At 32.2% G+C, this 5,792-nt stretch overlaps 1 pseudogene; it reads left to right on the top strand.

Moving 5' to 3' along the window:
* The first annotated feature begins 312 nt into the window (after window positions 1–312).
* On the top strand, window positions 313–430 carry LOC145285058 (5S ribosomal RNA; annotated as a pseudogene).
* Window positions 431–5,792: the final 5,362 nt, after the last annotated feature.

Below are 5,792 nucleotides of genomic sequence, written 5' to 3'. Positions count from 1 at the left end.
TAGAAAACAATGTTGGGTAAGTAAAAGATTAAACAGATGGTAGAATATTCGAGTAGAAAACGAACCCGTAAAATGCGATTAATTTTGAAAAGATGAAACGACACGGAAGTTGGTAAGTGTGTGAGAAATAATCATGAATGTAGTCGAAGGTAACTTAAGCCAGAGATGAATACGGGCAGTGGCATTTGGGAAATGGTTAGAGTTACTGTTAATAGTTAAAAATGACAAACTGGATGGTGGTATTCAGAGAAATGTATAGAAAATTCAATGGGAGGTAGACATCAGTCATGTTATTGTTTTTATATGTGTGTATTATATGGCATAATCACGTTTGACACACCGGTTCTCGTCAGATCACCGAAGTTAAGCAACGATGAGCCTGGCCAGTACCAGATGGGTGACCATGTGGGACTACTAAGTGCTGTATGTGCTCTCTGCTTATCTCGGCATTGTTTCCAGTCATCCTGAACTCCTCCTTGTCACTGGACTCAAAGAGTGACGATTCAGTAGAGGTGTGGTTAGAGATTGCGCAACTCTTGCCACATAATTACACGCACAGCTGCACCTACAGAGGGTATCCTTTGTCTTTCGAGACTGAACGGAGGCATCATGTGTATATTATAAAAAATCGACATGTTAATACTTAGAATATTTAAATAAGTTTCGAAAAAAATTGCGTTTTTTCAATAAATTTTAAGACACCATTTTCTGTTTCATTTAGTAAAATCTGAGGTCATTCGGCGCAATTACCAGTTCGGTCCATAAAATAACTCAAATAACAATAAACAAAAAAAGCAGAAATCCATTTATTTTAAATTTCATTACAGAAACGTAATAGTAAACAAACTATAAGACAAACAAATATATGAGTGTCAGAATGGTCTATAAAATTATTTTTTCTTAAAATTCATTCATTAAATAATCAGGTAATAACAGATTTGTTTAGATTACCATTTTAGAACAATGCAGCGTCAACAAGTTCTTTTAAAGATAACCCCCTCCGCCCTAATATTTTAATTTTACTTGACTTCATAGCCGAAATGTTTAAAATAAAAATTATAAACAACCATATATTTGAGCTTTTTTTACAATTAACACCATATGTACATCCGCGCACCGCTCACTGAATACAAGTTAATAATAGAAATAGAGATTATTAATAACTGATCGAAATACTTGTGTATACATGTGATCCTTTGAATTAAAATCGACATACACAAGTATATAAAAATATAATCATGTTATACATTCATTCTCATATAATTTTGATTGATGCACTAAAGTTCTTCATTCCTCAATACCTCCTGTTTAATTTCATACTTGCGTCCACATGCCCAACTCATCTCTTGATTGCCAGAAATCTTAGTTTTGCGCAGTGGTTAGTTCACTCCATCCTTATGCTTCTTAACAGTCAACTGTTATTAGTTTAAAATGCTATCAAAGGCAAGATAAGTTACTCTTCTGTAAATTAAAGCCTGTTTTACTGCAGCCTGTATGGACACGCACAGATAAAATGAATAGAGAAAGAAATGGCCGTTTTTTCTTCTTTATATGCTTGCAACATTGCCACTTAATATGCAAATGAGATGCTTCCGGGTTAAAATAAAAAGACTGATTTTTCAGAAACTGGGTTGATTCTGTATTTGGATGTAGGAATGGTAAGTTTTGTAAGCAAAGCCTCGTGTTTGGAATTAAAAAAGTTTTGGCAGTATAGTGTCGAGCTTTGGAGTTGAGTTTTTGACAGCAGTATGTTAAATTTTGAGCCGTGCATTTTGACTACGGTATGTAAAATTTAACGCCGGATATTGTTAATTGCAAAGGTAGCATATTAAGCAGTCAATCAGCGCAAGTGTAGAACAGTTAACACTTGATTGTTTAAACAACATTTTTTTTTCAAATCGTGTCTGCAGTGTTTCGTCTACTTCACAGAAAAAAAAGTAATATTTTATCTTATTATACTAATGAGCCATTTGATAACAAAGATTAATGACTTAAAAAACAGATCTTGTTTATTTACATTAAATTGTTTGTATTCATCAGAGAAGCCATCTTCTAGTAATATGTTTCAGAGATGTGTAAGTTTTAGAAAGAAAATATATTAATAAAAATTGGGGTTGATTTTATGCACACAAGAAAATCAAATAAAATTCGATTACAGTAAAAACTTTAGAAGCGAATGAGATTTTGCTGTAAATGTTTTACTGCACTGATAAACGCTTGCATAACAGTCAATGATTTCATTTTTATTAAAAATCACACACTATAAAAATACATTTGGACACCCACTTATTTTCAAACTGCAATGCCTCAGAAGCTAAAAATAGTCACGGTTCACTTACGGAAAGTCATTTACACAACTTGCTGGCATCACGTTCAGTTCATATTGTTTATTTAGTAATTGAGTGTATTTCTCGATTTCGTCGCTTTATAAACTTTTCAACAAGAATATAATTTTACTTGATAAACATATAACGTATTGCATACATGCATAATCTATATTATGTTCATTATGATTTAAAATTAAACGCATTAACTTAAAAGTAAAAGAAGCACTGCAAAGACACATAAAAAACAAAGTGCTTTTACGGCGTCATTATTTTTTGCACATGGCGTAGATAATATAGACGATGACCTTTTGTTTCTGCGTACAATTGTTGCATTGCGTCAATGTTCCTAATTACGGCCCGTATCTTTATTATTCTGCACTGCTGCGCCTTGACTGTGTCCCCGAGTGATTAGTGTCCCATCGTTCATCGCACCTTGAACAAATGCTACCTCAAGACATAGCAACAGACGCAGGTCTCATTTATTCTGGAAAAATTAATTATATTCAATCAGCAGGATTTTTCACGGTCGAAATCGTGTCATTGTTTCCTATCCTTATAAGGGGATGGGGTCTCTATTTTACCATGGTTTTAACCAACATTTATTTCTATCTCGTCGCCTTGAAAAGTCTCCCGATCCATATTCTCGGAGAATCAGACAGACTTGCTTCTGATCTGCACTCTTTCCCCCCCCCCGAATCAAACTCTTCTCCCAAAATCGCGTCCCACGAATCTTTCATGTTATGCCTGTTCGATGCATCTTTCTAATTTTGTTATGTCACTTTTATAAATAAAAAAAAAACCTTTATATGCTATTAACTTCTATTTTATAAATAACAATGAGGTGTAATGCCTAATTTTATATGCTGCACTTGTTACAACTGCCAGTCTGTCAACGTTAGACTCATTATACGACGATATGACTCACGCACCTAGTAGAAAAAGCATGTGAAAAAAGGAGGGTAAGACAGAATTAATAAAGCACAGTGTATCTATATTTATGAAGTTTTCGAAAATGTTACGTATGAAGAGTACACCTGTGTAATATCTGGAATATGTGTTTGTATATGTGTACCTGATTTTTCTCAGTACCTAAGTGTATGTTGAGTGTTTGTGTCATCTATGTGTAGAAGTAATCACAGTTTTCCACGCAGCTATTTGCTGTAGGAGGGTGTTTCGTTCTCTCTTCTGTCCGATTTCGTCCTGATTATTTAATGAATGAATTTTAAGAAAAAATAATTTTATAGACAATTCTGACACTCATATATTTGACTAGCTTGTATTGAACTATTGTATCAAAAACCAACCGGCTACACAGATGGTTTGTTCGTAAAAATGCATGTTGTAAGAGGATTAATTGTAAATAATATTTTTCCTTATGAATTACCTTACGTTTGTTAAAAAATACCAACTTTTTCTACCGTAATTTTGCGATGTGTCGTATTTGTTAGTGTTAACGCTGCATGTTCCTAAATTCATTTTTGAAATAATCTACAACTGTAAGCAGAATCGAATTTGCACTATGTATTATTATCTATATATCATGCTCTTATCAGTTATGGTCACACAAACCCCTGAATAAATCTAAAATGGAAGATACGAAGATTTGATAGATAATATCATGTGACAAATTCTCACTGTCTTTAACATTTTCATTTTTCGTTGTTAAATTAATGTTCATATGGTTAACACTATTTCTTAATTTTATGCTCTCTCATTGTCAAACTATTTCTTGTCTCTAATATGATACTTTGACTATATTTGCTTGAACAAATTGTGGTTTATACTCTTATGTATTTGTTTACAAGTTAGAAAAGCATTTCATCCAAGGCATGGAAATTGTTAAACAAAATGTTTTTACTATAGGCTTTAAAAATAAAGATACACGATTCAATTTGAAATTTATTTATCTTCAAAGTGTACTTTTATAAATTTTACAAAGTCAGGTATAAAAATTTAATTTAAATTAAATCAAAAAATTACCTTGGATTTTTTTATGTAATGTACAATCTGTTGTACTTTTTCAAAATAATCATTGAAAATTTTATGTCTATATCATTAATTGCTAGATGAAAGATAATGTTTTTAAAGTGCAAATAAATGCACATTACATATAATAAATCCAAGGTAATTTTTTGATTCAATTTTAATTAAATTTTTATACCTTACTTTGTAAAATTTATAAAAGTACACTTTGAAGATAAATAAATTTCAAATGGAATCGTGTACCTTTATTTTTAAAACCTATAGTAAAAATATTTTGTTTAACAATTTTCATTATTGGATGAAATGCTTTTCTAACTTGTTTCTTAACTTATTTTGGGGCTAAATAGGGAGGGGCGAATGCTGAACTTAGTCATATTTTTATGCCTCGCTTACTGTGCACTCACGGGGAACCATGTATGCTTCACTTGTTGTTATTATTAGTAGTAGCAGTATTAATATTAGTAGTACTAGGAGCATTTATACGTAATTGGCACTTTTAATCATTATAAAAACTCGATAGTTAATACTCGCATGATAAAATATCACGACACTGACGTCAAAAGTTCGACAATCAGTCCGACAGAAACTGGAACATTTGTATCATCTGTGGTTTAAGACGTCCTAACCGAGGAATGGCAAAAGTGCTATTCAGACTAATTTTTGCAGGACGAAAGTATCTTCCTCCTTGAGCGCTGACCTAGATATTGACTTCGGACATTTTGTCACTTCTATTCCCTGTGGAAATGATGTACACACATAAAATATCGCGACCTAACGCGAGATGGGTGTCTCACTCAATAGTAGGTAAATATCGGCGAATTTTTCTTTTGTAATCAGTTTTTGATACAACATTCTTTGTACCTTAACTTGTTGTTTATAAATACGTCAGTGTTACGCAACAACTGGCGACGCGGTGTCTAAAATAACAACGTTGTATTAAAAACACCCATATCAAGAAGATCGACCGAAATTTATTTTCACCATGACTAATGTTTAATGTAAATCGGGGAAATATTCGAACGAACAGATAGTGTCCGAAAACACTTGTTAGCAATTCAGAGAGTCAGTATACAGTGAAACCGGACGATCAAACGTTTTAAAGACCATAACGCATCCCTAAAAGTTGTATGAACTCTCAATTTTCCGCACCACTTACAGAAAAAATAATTTAAAAAAGCTATGAGTGAAATATCCGTTAGTTCATTTTTAACTGAAAAGTTAAGTCTGTTTTCTATCTTTAAGTATTTACTAAAAGAAAGAAACTAAATGTTGAGGCAAAAATAATAGTTTTAACATTTTTCTGCCATCGTGAAAAGTGAACTTTAATTATTTTATTCTCGACAACAAGATCAACATTGTGTTAATCGTAACGAAATGAATAAAACGGACTACGGGAAAATTTGTAAAATATTCTTTCATGCTTTCAAGATTTTCATTGATTTTGCTATTCTTTGTTTCTTAAAAGAGAATTAAAACAAAAAC

The sequence above is a fragment of the Euprymna scolopes genome, chromosome 9 (genome assembly GCF_053919585.1).
Source record: "Euprymna scolopes isolate OS-2025 chromosome 9, ASM5391958v1, whole genome shotgun sequence".
Taxonomy (NCBI): domain Eukaryota; kingdom Metazoa; phylum Mollusca; class Cephalopoda; order Sepiida; family Sepiolidae; genus Euprymna; species Euprymna scolopes.
This window is presented reverse-complemented; position numbering and strand designations above follow the sequence as displayed.